Here is a 27270-nt window from a genome sequence, read left to right as displayed (position 1 = left end):
TGGGATCAATAGCAGAATAACTGAGGCAGAAGAAAGGATAAGTGACCTGGAAGATAAAATGGTGGAAATAACTACTGCAGAGCAGGATAAAGAAAAAAGAATGAAAAGAACTGAGGACAGTCTCAGAGACCTCTGGGACAACATGAAACACACCAACATTCGAATTATAGGGGTCCCAGAAGAAGAAGAGAAAAAGAAAGGGACTGAGAAAATATTTGAAGAGATTATAGTTGAAAACTTCCCTAATATGGGAAAGGAAATAGTTAATCAAGTCCTGGAAGCACAGAGAGTCCCATACAGGATAAACCCAAGGAGAAACACGCCAAGACAAATATTAATCAAACTGTCAAAAATTAAATATAAGGAAAACATATTAAAGGCAGCAAGGGAAAAACAACAAATAACACACAAGGGAATCCCCATAAGGTTAACATCTGATCTTTCAGCAGAAACTCTGCAAGCCAGAAGGGAGTGGCAGGATATACTTAAAGTGATGAAGGAGAAAAACCTACAACCAAGATTACTCTACCCAGCAAGGATCTCATTCAGATTCGATGGAGAAATTAAAACCTTTACAGACAAGCAAAAGCTGAGAGAGTTCAGCACCACCAAACCAGCTTTACAACAAATGCTAAAGGAACTTCTCTAGGCAAGAAACACAAGAGAAGGAAAACACCTACAATAACAAACCCAAAACATTTAAGAAAATGGGAATAGGAACATACATATCGATAATTACCTTGAATGTAAATGGATTAAATGCTCCCACCAAAAGACACAGGCTGGCTGAATGGATACAAAAACAAGACCCATATATATGCTGTCTACAAGAGACCCACTTCAGACCTAGAGACACATACAGACTGAAAGTGAGGGGATGGAAAAAGATATTCCATGCAAATGGAAATCAAAAGAAAGCTGGAGTAGCAATTCTCATATCAGACAAAATAGACTTTAAAATAAAGACTATTACAAGAGACAAAGAAGGACACTATATAATGATCAAGGGATCGATCCAAGAGGAAGGTATAACAATTGTAAATATTTATGCACCCAACATAGGAGCACCTCAATACATAAGGCAAATACTAACAGCCATAAAAGGGGAAATCGACAGCAACACAGTCATAGTAGGGGACTTTAACACCCCACTTTCACCAATGGACAGATCATCCAAAATGAAAATAAATAAGGAAACACAAGCTTTAAATGATACATTAAACAAGATGGACTTAATTGATATTTATAGGACATTCCACCCAAAAAGAACAGAATACACATTTTTCTCAAGTGCTCATGGAACATTCTCCAGGATAGATCATATCTTGGGTCACAAATCAAGCCTTGGTAAATTTAAGAAAATTGATATCGTATCAAGTATCTTTTCCGACCACAACGCTATGAGACTAGATATCAATTACAGGAAAAGATCTGTAAAAAACACAAACACATGGAGGGTACACAATACACTACTTAATAACGAAGTGATCACTGAAGAAATCAAAGGGGAAATCAAAAAATACCTAGAAACAAATGACAATGGAGATACGACGACCCAAAACCTATGGGACGCAGCAAAAGCAGTGCTAAGAGGGAAGTTTATAGCAATACAAGCCTACCTCAAGAAACAGGAAACATCTCGAATAAACAACCTAACCTTTCACCTAAAGCAATTAGAGAAAGAAGAACAAAAAAACCCCAAAGCCAGCAGAAGGAAAGAAATCATAAAGATTAGGTCAGAAATAAATGAAAAAGAAATGAGGGAAACAATAGCAAAAATCAATGAAACTAAAAGCTGGTTCTTTGAGAAGATAAACAAAATTGATAAACCATTAGCCAGACTCATCAAGAGAAAAAGGGAGAAGACTCAAATCAATAGAATTAGAAATGAAAAAGAAGAAGTAACCACTGACACTGCAGAAATACAAACGATCATGAGAGATTACTACAAACAACTCTATGTCAATAAAATGGACAACCTGGAAGAAATGGACAGATTCTTAGAAATGCACAAACTGCCGAGACTGAACCAGGAAGAAATAGAAAATATGAACAGACCAATCACAAGCACTGAAATTGAAACTGTGATTAAAAACCTTCCAACAAACAAAAGCCCAGGACGAGTTGACCTCACAGGCGAATTCTGTGAAACATTTAGAGTAGAATTAACACCTATCCTACTCAAACTCTTCGAAAATATAGCAGAGGGAGGAACACTCCTCAACTCATTCTACGAGGCCACCATCACCCTGATATCAAAACCAGACAAGATGTCACAAAGAAAGAAGACTACAGGCCAATATCACTGATGAACACAGATGCAAAAATCCTCAACAAAATACTAGCAAACAGAATCCAACAGCACATTAAAAGGATCATACACCAGGATCAATTGGGGTTTATCCCAGGAATGCAAGGATTCTTCAACATACGCAAATCAATCAATGTGATACACCATATTAACAAATTGAAGGAGAAAAACCATATGATCATCTCAATAGATGCAGAGAAAGCTTGCGACAAAATTCAACACCCATTTATGATAAAAGCCCTGCAGAAAGTAGGCATAGAGGGAACTTTCCTCAACATAATAAAGGCCATATATGACAAACCCACAGCCAACATTGTCCTCAATGGTGAAAAACTGAAACCATTTCCACTAAGATCAGGAACAAGACAAGGTTGCCCACTCTCACCACTATTATTCAACATAGTTTTGGAAGTGATAGCCACAGCAATCAGAGAAGACAAAGAAATAAAAGGAATCCAAATCGGAAAAGAAGAAGTAAAGCTGTCACTGTTTGCAGATGACATGATACTATACATAGAGAATCCTAAAGATGCTACCAGAAAACTCCTAGAGCTAATCAATGAATTTGGTAAAGTAGCAGGATACAAAATTAATGCACAGAAATCTCTTGCATTTCTATACACTAATGACGAAAAATCTGAAAGTGAAATTAAGAAAACACTCCCGTTTACCATTGCAACAAAAAGAATAAAATATCTAGGAATAAACCTACCTAAGGAGACAAAAGACCTGTATGCAGAAAATTATAAGACACTGATGAAAGAAATTAAAGATGATACAAATAGATGGAGAGATATACCATGTTCCTGGATTGGAAGAATCAACATTGTGAAAATGACTCTACTACCCAAAGCAATCTACAGATTCAATGCAATCCCTATCAAACTACCACTGGCATTTTTCACAGAACTAGAACAAAAAATTTCACAATTTGTATGGAAACACAAAAGACCCCGAATAGCCAAAGCAATCTTGAGAACAAAAAATGGAGCTGGGGGAATCAGGCTCCCTGACTTCAGACTATATTACAAAGCTTCAGTAATCAAGACAGTTTGGTACTGGCACAAAAACAGAAATATAGATCAATGGAACAGGATAGAAAGCCCAGAGATAAACCCACACACATATGGTCACCTTATCTTTGATAAAGGAGGCAAGCATATACAGTGGAGAAAAGACAGCCTCTTCAATAAGTGGTGCTGGGAAAATTGGACAGCTACATGTAAAAGTATGAAATTAGAACACTCCCTGACACCATGCACAAAAATAAACTCAAAATGGATTAAAGACCTAAGTGTAAGGGCAGACACTATCAAACTCTTAGAGGTAAACATAGGCAGAACACTCTATGACATAAATCACAGCAAGATTCTTTTTGACCCAGCTCCCAGAGAAATGGAAATAAGAACACAAATAAACAAATGGGACCTAATGAAACTTAAAAGCTTTTGCACAGCAAAGGAAACCATAAACAAGACCAAAAGACAACCCTCAGAATGGGAGAAAATATTTGCAAATGAAGCAACTGACAAAGGATTAATCTCCAAGATTTACAAGCAGCTCATGCAGCTCAATAACAAAAAAACGAACAACCCAATCCAAAAATGGGCAGAAGACCTAAATAGACATTTCTCCAAAGAAGATATACAGATGGCCTACAGACACATGAAAGAATGCTCAACATCATTAATCATTAGAGAAATGCAAATCAAAACTACAATGAGATATCATCTCACACCGGTCAGAATGGCCATCATCAAAAAATCTAGAAACAATAAATGCTGGAGAGGGTGTGGAGGAAAGGGAACACTCTTGCACTGTTGGTGGGAATGTAAATTGATACAGCCACTATGGAGAACAGTATGGAGGTTCCTTAAAAAACTACAAATAGAATTACCATACGACCCAGCAATCCCACTACTGGGCATATACCCTGAGAAAACCATAGGTCAAAAAGAGTCATGTACCAAAATGTTCATTGCAGCTCTATTTACAATAGCCAGGACATGGAAGCAACCTAAATGTCCATCGACAGATGAATGGATAAAGAAGATGTGGCACATATATACAATGGAATATTACTCAGCCATAAAAAGAAATGAAATGGAGGTATTTGTAATGAGGTGGATGGAGTTAGAGTCTGTCATACAGAGTGAAGTAAGTCAGAAAGAGAAAAACAAATACAGTATGCTAACACATATATACGGAATCTAAGGAAAAAAAAAAAAAGGCCATGAAGAACCTAGTGGCAAGACGGGAATAAAGACACAGACCTACTAGAGAATGGACCTGAGGATATGGGGAGGGGGAAGGGTAAGCTGTGACAAAGTGATAGAGTGGCATGGACATATATACACTGCCAAATGTAAAATAGATAACTAGTGGGAAGCAGCCGCATAGCACAGGGAGATCAGCTCAGTGCTTTGTGACCACCTAGAGGGGTGGGATGGGGAGGGTGGGAAGGAGGGAGATGTAAGAGGGAAGAGATATGGGAACATATTGTATATGTATAACTGATTCACTTTATTATAAAGCAGAAGCTAACACACCATTGTAAGGCAATTATACTTCAATAAAGATGTTTAAAAAAAAAAAAGATCAGAGCAGAAATAAATGGAATGGAGACAAAGGAAATAATAGAAAAGATCAATGAAATTAACAGCTGATTCTTTGAAAAAGTAAACAAAATTAATAAACTTTTAGCCAGACTCATCAAGAAAAAGAGGGAGAGTGCTCAAAGCAATAAAATTAGAAATGAAGAAGGAGAAGTTCAATGGACACCACAGAAATATAAAAGATCATAAGAGACTACTACAGGCAACTATATGCAGTAAATAGGACAACCTAGAAGAAATGAACAAATTGTTAGAAAGGTACAATATCCTAAGACTGAACCAAGAAGAAATAGAAAATATGAACAGACCAATCACAAGTACTGAAATTGAAAGTGTGGTTATAAAATTCCCAAAAAACAAAAACCCAGGAACAGATGGCTTCACAGGCGAATCCTATTGATATCAAACCTTTAGAGAAGAGTTAACACCTATCCTTCTGAAACTATTTCAAAAAATCTCAGAGGAAGGAATACTCCCAAACTCATTCCATGAGGCCACCGTCACCCTGATACCAAAACAAGACAAAGATACCACAAAAAAAAGAATATTCCAGGCAAATATCACTGATGAACATAGACGCAAAAATCCTCCACAAAATACTAGCAAACTGAATCCAATAATACATTAAAAGGATTATACACCATGATCAAGTGGGATTTATCCCAGCGATGCAAGGATTTTTCAATATGCAAATCAGTGTGTTACACCATATTAACAAATTGAATAAAAAACATATGATCATCTCAATAGATGTAGAAAAAGCTTTTGACAAAATTCAATGCCCATTTATGATAAAAACTCTTCAGAAAGTGGGCATAGAGGGAACATACCTTAACATAATAAAGGCCATATATGACAAAACTATAGCTAACATCATAGTCATTGATGAAAAGCTGAAAGCATTTCCTCTAAGATCAGGAACAAGACAAGGATGTCCACTCTTGCCTCTTTTATTCAACATAGCTTTGGAAATTTTAGCCACAGCAGTCAGAGAAGAAAAAGAAATGTAAGGAATCCAAATTGGAAAAGAAGAAGTAAAACTGTCACTGTTTGCAGATGACATGATACTATACATAGAAAATCCTAAAAATGCTAGCAGAAAACTACTTGAGCTTATCAATGAGTTTTGTAAAGTTGCAGGATACAAATTAAATACACCGTAATCTTTTGCATTTCTATATACTGAGAACTAAAGATCAGAAAGATAAATTAAAGAGACAATCCCACTTACCATCACATCAAAAAGAATAAAATACCTAGGAATAAACCTACCTAAGGAGATAAAAACCTGTACTCCAAAAAGGATTAGATGCTGATGAAAGAAATCAAAGATGACATAAACTGATGGAAAGGTATACCATGTTCTTGGATTGGAAGAACAATATTGCCAAAATGACTATACTACCCAAGGCAATCTACAGATTCAATGCAATCTCTATCAAATTACCAATGGCATTTTTCACAGAACTAGGACAAATTTTAAAATTTATGTGGATACACGAAAGACCCTGAATAGCTAAAGTAATCTTCAGAAAGAAGGGCAGAGCTAGAGGAATTAGGATCCCTGACTTCAGACTATACTACAAAGTTACAATCATCAAAATAGTATGGTACTGGCACAAAAACAGACATATAGATCAATGGAACAGGTTAGAAATCCCAGAAATTTCATGCACCTATGTATGAAAGCATAGGTGCATGCACCTATGGTCAATTAATCTACACCAAAGGAGGCAAGATTATACAATGGAGGAAATACAGTCTCTTCAATAAATGATGTGGAGAAAACTGGACAGCTACATGTAAAAATATGAAATGAGAACAGTCTTTAACACCATACACAAAAGTAAACTCAAAATCGATTAAATCCTAATGTAACATTGGATACTATAGAGCTCTTAGAGGAAAATATAGGCAGAACACTCTTTGACATAAATCTCAGCAATATATTTTTCAATCCATCTCCGAGAGTAATGGAAATAAAAACAAAAATAAACAAATGGGACCTAATTAAACTCAAAAGCTTTTGCACAGCAAAGGAAACCATAAACAAAATGACGACCCACAGAAACCAAAAGACAACCCACAGAATGGGAGAAAATATTTGCAAACAATACGATTGACAAGGGATTAATCTCCAAAAGTTACAAACAGCTCATGTGTCTTAATATCAAAAAAACAAACAATTCAATCAAAAAATGGACAGAAGACCTAAATAGACATTTCTCCAAAGAAGATGTACAGATGGCCAAGAAGCACATGAAAAGGTGCTCAACATAGCTAATTATTAGAGAAATGTAAATCAAAACTACAATGAGATATCACCTCACACCAGTCAGAATGGCCATCCTCAAAAAGTCTACAGACAATAAATGCTGGAGAGGATGTGGAGAAAAGGGAACCCTCCTACACTGTTGGTGGGAATGTAAATTGGTACAGCCACTATGGAGAACAGTATTCAGGATCCTTAAGAAACTGAAAACAGAACCACCATATGATCCAGCAATCCCACTTCTGGGCATATATTTGGAGAAAATTCTAATTCAAAAAGATAAATGCACTCCAATGTACATAGCAACACTATTTACAATAGCCAAGACATTGAAGCAACATAAATGTCCATGGACAGATGAGTGGATAAAGATGTGGTACTTATATACAATGGAATATTAGCCATAAAAAAGAATGAAATAATGCCATTTGCCACAACGTGGATGGGCCTAGAGATTATCATACTAACTGAATTAAGTCAGAGAAAGACAAATATCATATGATATTATTTATAATGTGTAATCTGAAAAACGGCTACAAATGAACCTATTTACAAAACAGAAATAGAGTCACAGATGTAGAAAACAAACTTATGGTTACCAGGGGAAACAACGGGGGAGGGATAAATTGGGAGATTGGTATTGACATATACATACTACTATATATAAAATAGGTAACTAATAAGGTGCTACTCTATAGCACAGGGAACTCTACTCAATACTCTGTAATGACCTATATGGGGAAAGAATCTAAAAAAGAGTGGATATATGTATATGTATAACTGATTTACTTTGCTGTACATCAGAAACTAACACAACATTGTAAATCAACTATACTCCAATAAAAATTTTAAGAAAAGAAAGGATACATGCACCTCAGTATTCATTGCAGTGCTGTTTACAATAGCCAAGACATGGAAGCAACCTAAATGTCCACCGACACATGAATGGATAAAGAAGATATGGTGCATATATACATTGGAATATTACTCAGGCATTAAAATGAATGAAATTATGCCATTTGCAGCAACATGGATGGACATGGAGATTATCATACTAAGTAAAGTAAGTCAGACAAAGACAAATAACATATGATATCTCTCATATGTGGAATTTTAAAAAAATGATACAAATGAAATTATTTACAAAACAGAAACAGACTCACAGACTTAGAAAATGAACTTATGGTTACCGGGAGGAAGGGTGGGAGGGAGGGATAGATTGGGACCTTGGGATTGATATGTACACACTTCTGTATTGAAAATAGATAACCAACAAGGACATACTGTACAGCACAGGGAACTCTGCTCAGTAGTCTGTAATAACCTAAATGGGAAAAGAATTTGAAAAAGAATAGACACATGTATATGTATAACTGAATCACTGTGCTGTACACCTAAAACTAACACATTGTTAACCAACTATACTCCAATATAAAATAAAAAATTTTTAAAAAGAACTAAACATTATTAAAGGAGTATGTACTCACTGTCATCAGCTGGATACACTTCAGCCTGGCAGGGTAGCTTTTTATAAGTGTTTCCATATGTCTTAACTTCTACTGCTTTTCTTCTATTACCAAGCTTTATTAAAGTGTGAAAACCAGTAAAGGAAGAATAGGTGCTGGACTTTCCATAGATGCAACCGCCTTCCTTTTTTTTTTTTTTAACATCTTTATTGGAGTAGAATTGCTTTACAATGGTGTGTTAGTTTCTGCTTTATAACAAAGTGAATCAGCTATACACATACGTATATCCACATACTTCCTCCCTCTTGCGTCTCCCTCCCACCCTCCTTATCCCACCCCTCTAAGTGGTCAAAAAGCACCAAGCTGATCTCCCTGTGCTATGCAGCGGCTTCCCACTAGCTGTCTATTTTACATTTGGTAGTATATATAAGTCCATGTCACTCTCTCACTTCATCCCAGCTTACCCTTCTCCCTCCCCATGTCCTCAAGTCCATTCTCTACATCTGCATCTTTATTCCTGTCCTGCCCCTAGGTTCTTCAGAACCTTTTTTTTTTTTTTTTTTTTTAGACTCCATATATATGTGTTAGCATACAGTATTTCTTTTTCGCTTTCTGACTTACTTCACTCTGTATGATACACTCTAGAACTAGAACAAAAAAATTCACAATTTGTATGGAAACACAAAAGACCCCAAATAGCCAAAGCAATCTTGAGAAAGAAAAACGGAGCTGGAGGAATTGCACCTTCCCTTTGAAATTTTCCGTATGCCAGATATAAATTCAGCTTAGAACCTCACCTTTCTTCTCTGGTTAGTAGTCCCTAGATTATCAAATAATAAATATTTAATAAACATACCATGGGTATGACTGAATAATGCAGGTTTTATGGAAATGCACTGAAACTGAACTCTCACATGAAATTCAAACTAGAGGGCATATCTATGGAAGGGGGTCAAGAGATCCCTGAGTAGAAAAAACTTTTGTTATTAGTTATCTTGGGAAGACTTTGATTTAGTACTGGGTGGTGAAACTTGGATGGTTTCCTTAGACAATATGAGGTTAATAACTATTGCTTCTACAACATTTAATCAGCCTATAAGCTATGTCATTTCTGCCTCTGTAATGAGCTAAAACAATGAGAAGAGTGAGGAAGTGATGGAGCATATAGATACCCTCACCCTCTGCATCTCTGCAGTAGGCAAACTAAAACAGAAAAAAGAAAGACAACAGGAAAATGCTCAAAATGCCAAAAAAATGTAATGCCAGAAATAATTAGTAGTTACCTGAACTAAGCTTGTGTATAAAATTAAGTACACGGGTACTGGGTCCTTTACCTGCAAAAAGAGGCTACCACTGACCTATACCTGGGGCTACTGAAGGTAGACCTTACAGGCAGAACTTGAGCTAAGCTGTCTCATGATAAGGCGACTGGATCTGTAATGTTCTTGTATTCAATATCACTAGGGGCGAGGAGTAACAAGCTTTTGTTTAAAAAAATGAAAAAATCTGCACAATCACAATGTGGTAATAGATAAAAATGAGCAGCAAAGAAAAGTTAAAAAGTGCATTAAATGAGCCTGTAAACTAAAATTCTAATACATGTAAGGAAAGATAGTAAACAAAATCAATAAGCATTCTTAGACAAAATGAAAATAACGGAACAATCTGAAAAATGAATAACTCAGAATCAATATACAATTAGTTTCTAGTCACCATAGCTATTTTTATTCCTGTATTCTATAATACACTTTTGTGTACTAGATGAGTTTTGAAAACTCTTTGGGGCTTGGTATATGTTCATACGGGGGTATTATTTGTTTTTGTCACATTGTGTATTCTTTTCATTATACTGTGGAATAAGACTTACTCTTCTTTTTTCTCAATTAAAACTGGTAACTTTCCATGATATCAACTAAAGGACTAACTATCATATACAATGTTAGAAAATGTATTACTACATATGCAATTCATCTTATTTGGATAGATTATCATAGTTGCTGCTGAATTTACTCAAGGAAAATTACTTTTTAGCCATATTACATGAAAATTGAAATCAGAGGAACAAACATGTTGAATGCCAATTGCAGCTTGGATTTACTGTGTTAATCTACATGTTGTTTACATAACTAAAGGGATATTGAATAGAGAAAAAAACATGTGTTTTGGCATTCAGTAAACCTGATGTCAAATATTAGTTCTTTAACTTGATCATGTGACTTTGAATAAGTTGTTAAAGCTTCCTGCATGTCACTTGGAAAAGAATTTCCTCATGTCTAAAGTAGTTGTGATATTGCATGAGATAATAGATGTAAGGTAGTTTTTACATTGCCTGACACTTCCTGGCTGCTTGATAAATCGTAGTACTTATTGTGGATATTTTTATTGTATTTGTGATTATTACCTTATCTTACCACCTCTTGAAATATGCATATAGTTTCATCTTTGGTTTGTTTTCAATATTAAATAAAAAATTTACCTTTAAAAAATACATTTAGTAACCTATATTCTTCTGAGCATTGACACAGCATTAAGAGGTACTGGAGTAAAGAGACTGACTTCCCTGCATTTCAGTCCAGCACTATTGTTTGAGCAAAAAAGTGTATGTGTTGGTTTTCTACATGGTATCAGGCATTGGCCTTAAAACACAGTGCTTTGTCCACATGGTAGTTTTGTTAAGTGCCAGATTTCACAATAATGAACCAGTCTGATCTAATGTATATGCTTTAGATCCATCTAAAGAGGATATAAATCCATATCACATTCAATAATGGTAGGTAATAAGAAATTGATTCATTATTAAGAAACTTGTATAATTTGCAACCACTTCTAAAAATTGGTTACTTATTACTTATTCTGCAATTTTTTGTTTTAAAATAGTACTGTATTTTCATATTGTATTATTCTTCCATTGATACTACATTTCAAATTTTCCTTTATTATGGTAGCAAATGGGAAAAAAAATTTTGGCCTAGAGGTTACTACTAGTGAAAATTATTGAATAAGTTTAGGATACATTAATGGATAACACACCATCAGTTGGTTTGTACAATTTGTTTGGTGCATATCCCTTACCGTTTCAGGCTGGCATAATTGGGCTAGTAGGCACGCCTCTGACAAAAATCTGTATATGGTAATTTCACAGACAAATTTGTAACTTGCATGAACATGATGTCTCAACTTAAACAGTTTTACTTATGTTCTTGATGATGTCATGACTTTCTTTTCCACATTAGAATACCGAAAGACAGATCTTTATTTATTTACTTATTTATTTATTTTTTTATCTATCTATTTATTTATTTATTTATTTTGGAGGAGGAGCCAATGTAATGGCTAGTCTTTATTGGAAAGAAGAAACTGTACCCCACATTTTGAGTGAGTTAGTGCAGGGGGTCAGCGGGCCAGCTGGTGGGGCACCAGCTTGTAATGGGTTTCACAGCTAGGGCATTGCTGGGCCTGGTCTTTGTGCGGTCAGAACCAGATAACAGCACAGTTGTCCTCTTCAAGGATGTAGCCCACTATCCGCTTGTTGGTGATGGAGGGGACTAAATTAGGGTCTTCCTTGGTACCTGAGGCTGCCTTTGGGGCAAACATTTTATGGGTCCGGTCTCTTGCATGCGGCCAGCATGACCTCCCTCTCCAGCCCAGTCGCCTGCTCATCACCAGTAGGAACACCACCTCCAGACGCCATAGACCGCACTGTGGCGACTCCATTGGGAACGCAGGCCCCTAGGGCCTGCGCGCCCAGCGCTCCAACTCCGCGGAATAACCTTGAAGACATCGTGCCTAAAACAGATCTTGAATTGTCTGAAATCACAGAAGAAGGGTAGTTGATTCTATGTCATTGAGGCTAGGTCATTCAGCTCATCTGGAAATTCTAAAAAGCTTTCTTAGGTTAGTATGAAGTTCGGAAAACCTAGTGAGAATATATAATAGGAAGTGAGGATAGAAAACTTTTAAAAGATTATTCTAGGACTGCTCCTACAGCACAGTTTTCCTTGAATGGATCTTATGAGCTATCCAGGTAAATCAAGCCAAAGCTTTGGGTAATCGCTAGCATATCTGAAATGCTGCTTTCATTTGGTACTCAAGTGGCAACTTTTTTTATAGTTTATAACCTGTTTTCTATTTATCCCTATTAAAAATCAAACAAAACAGGAACTATTTCCTTAGTAGCTTTTACGTCTTTGTTCTGTTAAATTTGCCTCTTATAATCTGCTGAAAGCTAGCACTTAAAACAGCGTTCATGGTTTGTGTGTAAAATTGATTGTTTTAAATTACATTTGACCTGAATTGGAGAGTTTGAAAGGTGGCACTCGGAAATGTGAGTCTAAAATTATTGTTTCCACATTAGTCTGGACTTTAAATCTTAACTGTTCCTATGTTCTGTGTAAAAGCCAGCAATAACAAAAAAACAACAAAAAAAGAAAAGTATCTTATATATGGCTGGAGGTGTGCAGCAGGTAGTACTCTCCAGAACAACATAACATAGAACATTGCCCCAAATTCTCTTCATTTAATGTATATGCCTTTATCCCATATCTATTTATTTATATGAAACAGAATAAAATTCATATTAAATGGCTCAACCTTTCTGATATTTCTGTTATAAATGTAGAAAAAACATATGAAAATATATTTTAATAGGGACGAAACAAAGCTTAATTTTTTCTCCTGCCAGTTCTAAGGGGGAAAAAAAAAAACAAAGACAAAATCTTAACTACCACCTATACAGATTTCCTAAACTGTATTGCGATTCTTAACATATTCCATTTCTATCACAATAAATCCATTCTTGGTTAACTCCTCATTCTTTTAGCAATTAACACAATTTATCGGGTCATGAATATGCAACAAAAATAATCCTTGACAGATTTTTTTCCATCCTGGTTATGAAACCAGGTTTTATTTTTCCATATGGCATTCCAACTGCTGGCACAATTGTTTTATTTCACTTGGCATTGACTGCCCGATTACTGTCTTCCATTGCCTTTTCTTATCAGTGTGTGTCCAAATTAACCATTTTTGCCACTTAAAGCAGAATTATTCAATCATTACATTTTTAAAATAGCAAGAACTTTTGAGCAATCGAGTGAGTTTTAAGCAAAGAACTGAAATTAGATGTAGGCTGCATGACAATCTGATTACATAAACGCAGTATGGAAGTACCATTCTACATTTAATGCCTAAAATGTATAAACCTTTTCTTATTGCTACAGCCTCTACCATGCATTGTTAACATGGATAATAAAGTTGAATGTAAAGAACAGGAGAATTGCAAAAGGAGGTGTGAATTTGTTCCAGTACTGTTGAAAGCCAGCTCTGTAACCACTGGTAAGCCACACAGCCCTTCTGTGTCTCAGAGTACTTAGTGTGTGTGTGTGATACCTGCTCTGTGTACTTACAACAGAGTGATGTGAAGGAACTGAGGCAAACAGATGAAATGTTTCTGACTTCTCTGACATTTGGAACAGCAAAAACCAGAGATGCTGTAATGATTAGTCTGACATTTTTTGAATAATAACAGACCTCCATGGTGCTATTTCTTTACATTTAGTTTACAATTTGAATGAAAAAAAAAATGCAACTTTAGGAAAAATATAATTTTTAGTCGAATTTGAATGTATTTAGAAGTTCAACTGTTCTAATTCCCTATTCAAGTGTATTAAAGTCAATGAGTTTGGGGAGAACTTTTGGTATCCTGGGGTGGCCAGACTTTTAAAAGTTCCATTTTGTTAAGCTTTTAAGATTATTTAATAGTCTTGGTAACAAGTGGCAAAATAATATGATATGAACAATATTTTGTAAAAATTTAACCAAAAATTAATGGTTGTCTAAAAGCTCCATATCAATGACAAAATATTGCCACAAAAGAAAAACGAGATAGATTTAAGAGAGACTATTATAAAGAAGACTATATAAACTGGAACATCCCTAGTAAAATAATTGTCTTTTGTAATGCCTCCTTGAAATGACTGGTGAAGGTACCCACACTTGTGCATAAAGAGCTTGGTACATGTAGATGGAATCTGATCACTGAACCTTGTAGCCAGTGAAGATGTGCAAAGATTATGAAGAAGCTATGCACATCAACAACACAACTAATTCTTTTAAATTTTTATTTTAAATTGGAGCATACTTGATTAAACATGTTGTGTTAGTTTCAGGGGTACCACAATGTGATTCACTTATATATATACATGTATCTATTATTTCTCAAATTCTTTTCCCATTTAGGTTATTACAGAATATAAAGCAGGGTTCCCTGTGCTATACAGTAGGTTCTTTTTGGTTAACTAATATTAAATCCTAATGATAAACTACCCCTACGAGTCACTATCCCTCTGCAGCGTTGTAATATTGTACAGTTACTTAATATCTGACTTGCAAGCAGCTAAGCATCCATGCTGTCACAGCATGCTATGAAACATGTGGTATTAAACATGGCATCTGACGGTTTCAGGGAATGTAGAGTCTTCCTAAGTGCTTTCAAATGTCAGATTTTGTTTAGACTTAATATGAGTTTTTAGTTGATTCTTGAAGCCACACCAATGTGTGCCCTCCTGAGTAAAGACTAAATTTCAAAGGGAGAAGAATAGAAAGGTTTATCCTTGAAATGAACAATTTGACAACTTTATCTCCTAAGAAAATGTGGCCATCATGAGTGGTCTCTTTTCCCCTTGTTATTGTCTTCTGCTCTGCTTGGATAACAAGTGCCTAGGAAGCAGTTAAGACCAAGAGAGTGACGGCTTATTCTCTGGTTAAACTCGCTGATGGGCTCTGGTTTCTAGAAACCAAACTGGAAGCAGTGTATTCTCATCTAATTTAAATATTTCCTTCATTCTCAAATGTACAGTTTCCACTAGCTGAGTCCTAAATTGTATTATTTCCTACCATGGCTTAGACTGCTAATAATAATATTAAAAAAATGAGAAAAAGGGGAAATAAGAGGAATATGTTAACTAGCTAATCAATTGATTCAAGATACAGTGCTTGAGCAAATTGAAAAGGCCATTGTTTCCTGACATTTTGAATGTCTCTACCAAGTTTAAGAATTAGAGTCTTTTATTTATTTTTTAAAAGTAATCTATCTTGTTAGGACTTATCAGCTATCAAATATCCAAATAAAATTCAGTAAAGCAAATAAACCAACAAACTGTGCAATGATGTAATAATTCTTAAACACACAAACCCAATGTTATAATCTAGAGCAGTGCAATCTTAGAACAATGTTAGAGCAACCATGTGTCTAGTTGAAGATTGTGAGAATGAAGTCTCCGGATGCATTTATGAGAGATGGTGAGGTGAGAGTTAATTGGAGCAAACTACAAGCGTGTCAATGTTTCATCTTAATTCGTGAAACTAATTTGAAACTTCAGCATAGTTCCAATTAAGGGAGAAAAGACCCTATTATCCCTTGAAAACATGGATTACATTACAACACGTTTCCTACCAAAGGGGAAATTGTTTCATTACTTAACACTAAAGTGCTGAAACCATTAGTATACCCTTTTAGACTTAAAGTAAACATGTGTATTATGAGCATGTATCTCCCAGTGGAAATCACAAGTGGTGTCACATTGCACTGTGGATCCATTAGTAACATAATGGCATCCAACCACAGGTCTTGCTAATGGTTTAAATTGGAAATCAGGTTCTTTTCTTTTTTTTAAATTCAAAGTAGGAAGAAAGAAAAAAAGAAAGAAAGAAAGAAAGAAAGAAAGAAAGAAAGAAAGAAAGAAAGAAAGAAAGAAAGAAAGAAAGAAAGAAAAAGAAAGAGGGAGGGGAGGGCGGAGGGAGTAGGAAAGAAAGTGTCTCTTGCTATTTTTAAGTACACAGCTTAAAAATGTGTTTCTGCTGAATATTTCAGATGTGACACTTCAAGAAAAAAAAAAGAATGAAACAGAAGATCCAGTACTTTTGAAAAATTATGCAAGAATTAATAAAGGGCATGGCCCATGTAAACTCATTGAACAAGATGTTTTTCTCATGAGACGAAGGAGAACTGTAACATTTTAAAATTGGGAGATGTGACCTAATTTGGGATAAATATCTCAGGACATACTAAAGCTTGTTTGCATAAATCATGTACAAAAAAAAGCTAATTGGCTCCTCAGTGTGACTTACAATATCATTCTTCTGGCAATATTGCTTTAATTACTAGAAAGAAAAGGGGAGTAGAAAATTTATAGTCATGAAAGAGATGAACAATTCCATTACTGGAAAAATAGAAAAAAATTCTACGGTCAGGTTTCAAGTATTGAAATAACTTGTATTATGAATTCTCTCTGTTTTTTCTTACTATGTTTTGGGAAGACATGAAAAATAAGTAAGAGGACAATTGATTAAAATGTATCACACTATAAGTAAGGCACTGATCTCTCTGACTGCTAATATGGCAGTCAGGATACTTAAAAGGGAATTTGTTGGGGAGATATCTGGCTTACAGATGTTTTTTAATGTAGAAGCCAGAGTTTTTCCAAGAAACTTAGCTACATTCTTCGTTACTGATAGTGTCCTGAGGCCACCAGGCTCCAGTAAATCTCTCTCTATTTTTTTTATAGAGCCTTGCTGAGAATAGTAATTCTGATCATTATTTTTTTAGGAAAATATAGGCATATGTTCACTCATTCTGCCATGTTGCACTTAAGTGATTAAAAATTCATGTTCCAAGTAAGAAGCTGTTAAGGAGCTAATTATTTATTCTGTTTACAAGATATGCCCCAACTGGTTAGGGAAAATGGATGCTGGAGGCTGAAGAAAGCATTAAATATATTTAGGGTGAGAAGGCCAACCTGTCTCCTGGTGGGTATATTACCAAGTGGTACAAATTGAAAGAGTGCCTTAAGCAAACAAACCACTCATTAAATAAATGGAGTATTCATTTTAGGAAGATCTGGAATATCTTTTACCTCTTAATAATTCCACACACAGAATCTATTAGAAATTCATTGTCAGAGAAATTCAATTCATTATATACCCCAAACTAGCTTGTTGGATGGAACATTTTACAATTGAATACATATCATAGAAATGAGTTTTTCAAAAAAGAAGAATCAGGAAGAAAAAAGAAGTGGACTTAAGATGGGATAAATATTATATTTAAAAGATTATAAACGAAAAATCTGCACACTAAACTGTTAAAGAATATATTTAGAATAAAATTGCAAATGGTCACTAAAAACTACTAATGAAAGCCATTTTTATAAATCCCTCAAAATTAGTAATATGGTTACTTGATGAAAGCCTTATGAAGGAATAAATTTATATTCTGTAAGATTAATTCAGTAACACTGTCAATTGTCATATTATTCTTATGATTTGCATACAGGATATACAAGCTGTGGAAATAATGGTAATAAAATGTGCTGTGGAGTACACATTAAGATATTGTGGAAAGTCTGTCACTGGTCCTTACAGAAAGCCTGCTCTGAAGAGAGAAGTGCATGAATGAAAATATGAGCTTGAAAAGGTGACTGCAAAATCTGGAAACACCTAAATGATCATTTTATGAGCTTTCAATCTTTCTTGAAGCTTCAGTTAGAATGTTGTATGTCACAGGACTAAGATTTGTGCACCAATAGTGTTAGATATTTCTAAATAAATATATGATTAAATGTTTAATGAGAATATTTAAGGAATAGGTCATTCTCATTAATTAAATAAACCTAGCTAATAAACCACACATAATTAACAATTTTTATAGAGTTTCATGTAATAAAATATACTTACATAAACCATAATGATAATATCTAATCTTTATTATATTCTTGATAATTCAAGACATTGTTTCAGATCATAATTATGGGGATTTAATAGCATTACAACTACATTATTTTTTCCAGTCAAAGGAATAATACAGAATAGACTTTCATCACACTTGGTTTTCTTTTGGATCCTACAGTTTAAGCCTGCCATTTTTTGTTATTTCTGATAATATAACAAATGACATAATAAACCATAGATAAAGTTATGGCTTAAAAAAGTTGATCCAGGTTTCGTTACAAGTATCTCAGTATTCTAGTCATTGTGCAATTTATAGGTTTGTTATGATTTTTATTTCCCCAAAATGACCGGGTTAATACAACATAATATGCAAATGTATTAGTTAAAATTATAATTACTACTAATGTTCTGGGTATAATTTTTTTTTGCATCTTGTTTAACATTGCTCCATTTAGTTATTAGCTTTTCAGCACCGTGCAAGCAACCATTTTATCCTTTGTCCTTACATGTTTAGAACTTGTGAAGCATTTATTATAACACTGATTGAATGGTTATCTCCCATTAATGTACATTTTATACTGCCATTTTTCAGTCCAGCCTGCCTGTAAAACTAATGCCATTGCTGAAGTAATTAGATGAGATGTGGATGTGTAACAAATAAAAATATCAAAATAATATTTCCATTTTTATAAAGCTTCATGCTATACTGATTTCACCTGTAATCATCTGGAACAGCAGTTTGACCTCAAGGTAAAATTCATGCCACCATCTGTTTTTGTAAGTAAAATTTTATTGGAATATTGTTATACAAAGGCCTCAAACAACACTTAATGTGAAAGAACCTACAGGCAAAAAGCCCGGGAATATATAGCCATCTATTCAGGGGGATTTCATACATGCCAGATCTGGCAATCCCTGATGTAACTTGATCTTTCAAACTATATTTTTTGAATCTTTCTCAGTGGTTGCTGTAGGGATTAGAACATACATTTTAACATCATAGTCTACATCAGATTTATCCTAATTTGATTCCAGTGAGGAATAGAAAATCCCCACTTTGTACTATTATTAATTTATATATAAATATATTTGCATATACATATGCACACACACATATTCATGTTTATACACATATATGCATGTGTATATACATTCTATACTTGCTTTGGGACATACTCATATAGAAATTATCTACATATACACACATATACATACATAATTATGTAAATATATATACATACATAGTTTCTATATGAATATCCACTCATATCCACATACTTCCAGTGCCATATACTTTGGGACATTGTTATATAGAAGGTATATATTTATATACATATGTATATATATACACATATATGTATATACATGAGCATTTCCCAAAGCACCTTGCACTGGAAGTGTGTGGATAGTGGAGGAGAAATAAGATTTAAAATTTACAGAACCTGAAGCTAGTCTATGGAAACTTCTCCAATATTTAGATAAGGTTATAAGTGACAATTTTTGGTTCTCACAATAGTCTAGTCAAAATGGAAGCTCTTTCTGGTTAGAAATATACCTGTTTATGCAGCATATATAATTATAAATGCTTGATACATCATTTTATCAGTAGCAAATCATGCATTTTATTAATAGTGAATAATAATGCCACAGGAAAGATTGATTTATCTTTTCCTTTTCACTTTACAAAATTTTCAATTTAAACTTTAAATTATACTCTGTACAATTACAATTTATAATTACAAAGTTATTGTCAAATAAAGAAGGAATCAAACAACACAAATTCAAAGTATAGGGGGCACTGACTTAGAGAACGAACTAATGGTTACCAGAGGGGAAGGGTGGCAGGGAGAGATAGATTGGAAGTTTGGGACTGACATGTACACCCTGCTGTATTTAAAATGGATAACCAAAAAAGATGTGCTGTATAGCACAGGGAACTCTGCTCAATACTTTGTAATAAATTAATTAGGAAAAGAATTTGAAAAAGAATGGAAACATATATATGTATAGCTGAATCACATTGCTGTACACCTGAAAATAACCCAACACTGTTCATCAACTATACTCCAATATAAAATAAAAATTAAAAAAAAATAAAATAAACAGAGTTTGGAAACCACTGCCCTAAAAAAAAAGTGTAGGGGGAAAGTGTTATAAAATATACCAGGAATTTAGTATTATGTCATTTTCCTGGATTTTCAGCTGTTGGTTGCATTTTCAGATTATTAAAAAGGAAAGATGCCACCTTTATAAGGCTGACAGAGTAGACAAATACCTGCATGAGGAGAATAGTTATTAATCCATACATCATGTAAAATAGTATTTCTCTTACTTGGGTACTCCAGTTACCAAAATTGAACAATTTTACTTTCACTCTTTTGGGTGAACCCTTTTCCTGTAGTTTTCTTTAAATAGCAAATTTGATATCATATGATATTGCTTATATGTGGAATCTTAAAAAAAAAAAAAGGGTACAGATGAACTTATTTACAAAACAGAATTAGAGTCATGGATGTAGAAAACAAATTTAGGGTTACCAGGGATGGGGGTGGGGAGGGATATATTGGGAGATTGGGACTGACATATACACAGTATATATAAAATAGAAAACTAATAAGAACCTGCTGTATAGCCCAGGGAACTCTACTCAGTACTCTGTAACAGCCTATATGGGAAAAGAATCTAAAAAAAAAGAATAGATACATGCATATGTATAACTGATTCACTTTGCTGTACTTCTAAAACTAACACAACATTGTAAATCAACTATACTCCAATACAAATTTAAAAAAAAATAAATGAATGAATAAATAAATAGCAAATTTGCCTGGAATAAATGAAAAAAATATCATTTACAACTAGATGTGAATTATCAGAGCATTTGTTTTATTTATTATTTTTTAAAAATTTCTTCCTGATGGCAGATAAAAGAATAAGGCAACTTGTGATCAGTAAGGGAGAAAGGAATTGTTAGGAAGTAGCAAAGAAGGAAAGAAAGAAAGAAAGAAAAGGTTAAGAGGAAGTATTGACAAAGACAAATTTACCAGCAATAATTGTGCCTAACTTCATCCTTCAGCTTTCGAATGTTGAGAGCTGTCCACAATATTTAAGTTTGTTGCCTGGTGAATGGAAAAGATTTACTTGTTCTATGCAAAATAATAATATACCTTGTATATTCTTAGAGGCATTTCTCGGGAAGTCAAACACATGGGCATTAGTAAAAAGTATACGAGTTTAATCAATTATCACTTTTACAAATGAAGAATCTGAGGCAAATTAAATATTTTACTCAGGTTCTCATAGCAAGCTGGGGCATAACAAGGATGAGCTGAAATCTTTCAGTTCTGGTGCTTGAGCTGCAACTGTTGGGCCTGGGCAGGGGTCCTCCACTAGTACATTTCCCTGAGGCTTAACCTCAATTACATCATCCTTTCCCATTTTTATTCTTTCTACTAAACTGACACAAATCTTCATCTAAAAATTCCTTACACCAATTATTCCTTAGTTGATAATAGTACCAAAAGTCTTAGGTTATTTGCTTTAGACTTATTTTTAACTTTACAAATGTAGAAACAGGAGTGCAGATGAAAAGTTGATGAGGATTATTACTATGGACATGGACTTTTTAGGGTGAAAACTGCAGAGTATCTAAGCTCTCTGGAGACATAATAAAAATAGACTAAATTACACTTTAGTATTTTTCCAGACCCTCCAAGTCTCCTTGGGAGAACATTTTATCTTTTTTAAAAACTCCTATTTTTACTTCACATCCTCAATTATTAAAGGAAAAATTTTGCTCATTAGGTGAAACAAGAACATAAAAAATATTAAAGTGAAACTTGCAATTTTGGGTTAAGAATAACTGAATACATGCATTTATATTTCTCTATAGCATATTATCAGGATGTCATACATCAATGTGGTGTAAAAACAGAATACTAATCAAGTTATTTTAAGAAGTTGAATCAGAGTATAAGGTGGAAAAAGATAACCCATGAAACTAATTATTTGGCATACATTCCAAAGTAAAACTATGTAAAATATTCTTATTTTTCAAAATATTGGAAACAAATTATCCAAAACAATCGTGTCCCTCTCAAATATGTTTCTAAAGTCCCCATGATACATTTTTTTTTTTCTGTTTCAGAAATCATGACACATTCTTTCGGTTATCCTTTGTGATAAAAACTCTGCATTCATTGGTAATGAATTAGTTTTGGAAGTCATTAAAAGTTTAGAGTCAAGCCCCATGACTGTATGCTTGTTAAACAGCCTAGTATCATTTAGTTCTGAAACACAGTATATTTATTTACAGGATTCTGAAAGTAGTTTATTAAAGAACCCACTCCCCATACCGAACTACAGTACATTAAGCGAAAACATTATTATTAAATGGGGCCGTAGCTTTGAAAAGTTGCTACCTTAAAGCAAGATTCTAATGTCAGTTTTGCTGAGAAACAGAACAAACAAAAACTGATTTCATTACAGGCAAATTTATATAATAATGTACATGGCTATCGTGGGTCTTATTGTGCCCATGACAGATTTTGTTCATACTGTTCACCCTATGTGTTTTGTGTTCATGCTATATTTCTTCCTGAAAGGAGAAACATATTTACTTTTCATTTCAGTATTTATTAGTGTAAAATAGAAACAAAAATTTCCATATATCCTCTACACCTTTATAGTGTACCCACTAAATTTTAGGTGCCTCCAAATAGAGGAAAAATCTAAACAAGACCAAAAAGAAATGAACTAATAAAAAATTCTACAAGTACTATTTTTCAAATAGCCTTTAGCCTATGTTACTATAAACCAGTAAAAATTATATATATAAATTCTATGTACATCTATGTGAAAGTTATATATATATATGCATATATATACTAGAGTTTTTATATGCAAATTCCTTCAATGGGGAAAATTAACTAAAAGACTATTAATAGCTGTAAGTCAGTGATATATACCAAGAATTTAGGTGATTTTACTCTAAAGGATCAAATGACTTATCGTAGTCTCTTCTATTGTTTCTTCACACATTAATACATTTGCAGGCCTCTCAGAGTGTCTGCAGTTACTTCTGGCTACAGATGTCTGCCATTTCTGATATATTGTGATTTCTCTCCAACTGGAGGATTTTCTTCATTGCAGTGATTAGTTAAACGTTTTAAACAAAGAGAAATAATTTCCAAATTAAAGAGATAAAGTGAAAAGGAACCAAAAAAATGGCAAGTTATGTGTATTTCAAATAATTGTGAAAATTCCAAGAAACAAATAATTGGGCTGAGATTTCTCAATTTTCTCTCCTCTAGGAAGACTCTCTGGTACCCTGCTGTGGGAATCTGTGTGCATGTATGCATATGTGTTTGTATATATATGTGTGTATGCATTTTAGTTCCTCTTATAAAATAAGCATAACTTAGGCACTAGTTATTTGTCCTTGACACTCATGATCCATAAATGTCATTGTAAATAAGAGGTGCATGACTTTAATATTTCAGTTAAATCTCATAGGTCATGATATAGCCAAGAAATTTTGCAGTTAAAAGTAGATACTCCCCTAGCATGAATGCAAAAAGAAAGGAACTCTATGCTTTAATGCAAGTGGAGGACTGGGAGGTGGAATAATGAATCCTTTTCAGAAAAATGTGTTATGTAAATGTCTTTCCCGCAGCTTAGAACCTTATTCGTGCACTAGACACATAATGATGATTATTCAATATGACTAGATTTAAACATGCAAAAAACCTACTTAGATGTCTCATAATTCTCCGTAAGCCACATGGCTAAACAGCATTTAAAGAGTGAGAAAACAATACTTCAGTCTTGTGAGCCTCACTAAAGGAATGAATAATAAATTTCAGAGAGATATTCTTGGGTTGCTAATGCATACTGGTTTCATTAATTTACCAACAGACTTTGCTTTGTTAGTTGTTCTTACCTTAAAGAGATTATAACAGTAGAAACAGAATGAGTGCAGGAAGAATCAGGAAACAGAAGTGCCAGGTACGTGTGCTTTTTGGTTTTGTTTGTTTTTTAACATAGCCAACAATTTCAGGATCTCAACCACACATTGAGAGATGTTACAGGTTCTCTGTTCTTGAGAAATATCACCTTAATAAACAATCCAATTACACTTAGCATTTTCTTCTTTCTTTCTTTGTTTTAAGTTGTTGCTTTAAATATTGCTGAGTGTGTGTGTGTGTGTGAGAGAGAGAGAGAGAGAGAAATAGAGAGAGAAAATGTTGTACTTTACGTTTTTTTCCTTAATTAAGCATCCATCCTAATTATGTGACTTAAGGATGATATATAGCATTTTCTCTCTAGCAACCTACTTACTAATACTAGTCTTCCATCATTTTCTTCAGCAGCCCTAACACTCTCACAGGTAAACTCATAGGGAGAGGCCATCTCTAGATGAATCATTATTTTTTAAATTTAAATGATAAATGGAACTCTTTAAACACAGCTTGATCGCCAGTAAGGGTTAGTCAAATTTCAGCTGAATAAATTAACTAATGCATTTTAGAATAGAAAGGCAGTGATAATCTATCCACTTTCCTTTAATTCCTGGTTATATCCACCTGTTGTTATATATGGGAAAGTAGAAAGAAGAGAGGGGTAAACAAACAAACAAAACCTTTAAAGCAAAATTATAATCTTGAATTGCTACTAGGAAAATAATATTACATATGTTTCATGTTACAAAATTAGAATTCAAGTGTATGTCATTGAGCATTCTGAACTAGTACACTACTTAGTTAAATTTGGTGAAAATATTTATTCTATCTCAAATAATGTTTTGTATGACTTTTGTGAGCAACACACTGCCATTATTGTTAATGTGTTACATGAATAGAAATAATTCAGTACATAATTTCTACTTTCAAGGGTGTTACAATTTAACTAAAAAACATTTGCAGCCAAAAACTGATTGAATAAAAGTGTTTATAAGTACTTAATAACATATGGCAAATTACATTATTTAGAATGAGGGACAACATGTAGGAGGAGAACAAGATGATCACAGAGGACATGCAATTCACTGAATGATGAGTAATCTCTATGAGACCACCAACTATGTCTATCTCATTCTCTATGGCATTTTCCCAGTGGTTTTCCTATCACAGAAGATAAATAATTATGAAAAAACTTAATTAATTTCTTAGGATAAATCTGACGATCAGAAGCTAAACTGTGTATTATTTAAATGATTACAGAGTTAAATTTGGACACATTTTCTGTTTCAGCTGAGGCATGGAGATCATCAGTATCAAATGATACAATTAGTTGTTATCAGATCACTTTGGAGGGCCTGCAAATAGTATTTATCCAAACATTGTATATACAATTCTTGAAATTTATCACCCAAATTGTGATTATAAAAGACTAGTGATAGTTTATGTGTCATCTTGACTGGAACAAGGGATGTCCAGATATCTAGTTAAACGTTATTTTGGGGCATGTCTGTGAAGGTGTTTCTGGAAGAGATCATCATTTATGTTGGTGGACTAAGCAGATAGCCCTCCCCAATGTGGATGGTCATAATCCAATCTCTTTAGGGCCTGGAGAGAACAAAAAGGCAAGGAAAGTTGACTCACTCCGTGGCTGTCTTATTGAGCTAGAAGATGGGTCTTCTCCTGTCCTCAGATCCTGGTTCTCAGGACTTTATTTTATTTTAGTTTTTAGTTTTTTTTTTTTTGAATGTATATGTAACGTTTTTATTTTTTGTACAAAAATGTTCATAGAAGATTTATTTTATTTTTTAAAACATCTTTTTTTTTTAATTTAACTTTAAATTTTTTTTTAAACAGCAGGTTCTTATTAGTCATCCACTTTACATACATCAGTGTATACATGTCAATCACAATCTCCCAATTCATCACACCACCACCACCACCCGCTGCTGCTTTCCCCCCTTGGTGTCCATACATTTGTTCTCTACGTCTGTGTCTCAATTTCTGCCCTGCAAACCAGTTCATCTGTATCATTTTTCTAGGTTCCACATATATGCGTTAATATGCGATATTTGTTTTTTCTCTTTCGGACTTACTTCACACTGTATGACAGTCTCTAGATTCATCCACGTCTCTACAAATGACCCAAGTTCATTACTTTTTATGGCTGAGTAATATTCCATTGTATATATGTACCACATCTTCTTTATCCATTTGTCTATCGATGGGCACTTAGGTTGCTTCCATGACCTGGCTATTGTAAAGAGTGCTGCAATGAACATAGGAGTGCATGTGTCTTTTTGATTTATGTTTTTCTCTGGGTATATGCCCAGTAGTGGGATTGCTGGGTCATATGATGATTCTATTTTTAGTTTTTTAAGGAACCTCCATAATGTTCTCCGTAATGGCTGTACCAATTTACATTCCCACCAACAGTGCAAGAGGGTTCCCTTTTCCCCACACCCTCTCCAGCATTTGTTGTTTGTAGATTTTCTGATGATGCCCATTCTAACTGGTGTGAGGTGATACCTCACTGTAGTTTTGATTTGCATTTCTCTAAATATTAGTGATGTTGAGGAGCTTTTCATGTGCCTCTTGGCCATCTGTATGTCCTCTTTGGAGAAATGTCTATTTAGGTCTTCTGTCCATGTTTGGATTGGGTTGTTTGTTCTTTTAATATTGAGCTGCATGAGCTGTTTATATATTTTGGAGATTAATCCTTTGTCCGTTGATTTGTTTGCAAATATTTTTTCCTATTCTGAGGGTTGTCATTTCATCTTGTTTGTAGTTTCCTTTGCTGTGCAAAAGCTTTTAAGCTTCATTAGGCCTCATTTGTTTATTTTCATTTTTATTACCCCCATTACTCTAGGAGGTGGATCAAAAAAGATCTTGCTGTGATTTATGTCAAAGAGTGTTCTTCATA

General features: G+C 34.1%; 1 pseudogene; it reads right to left on the bottom strand.

Moving 5' to 3' along the window:
* Positions 1–12057: 12057 nt before the first annotated feature.
* LOC137763478 (cytochrome c oxidase subunit 5B, mitochondrial pseudogene) lies at positions 12058–12445 on the bottom strand (annotated as a pseudogene).
* Positions 12446–27270: the final 14825 nt, after the last annotated feature.

Source organism: Eschrichtius robustus, chromosome 4 (genome assembly GCF_028021215.1).
Source record: "Eschrichtius robustus isolate mEscRob2 chromosome 4, mEscRob2.pri, whole genome shotgun sequence".
Taxonomy (NCBI): domain Eukaryota; kingdom Metazoa; phylum Chordata; class Mammalia; order Artiodactyla; family Eschrichtiidae; genus Eschrichtius; species Eschrichtius robustus.
Note: the sequence above shows the minus strand (reverse complement) of the source record. Positions and strands in the feature narration are given on the sequence as shown.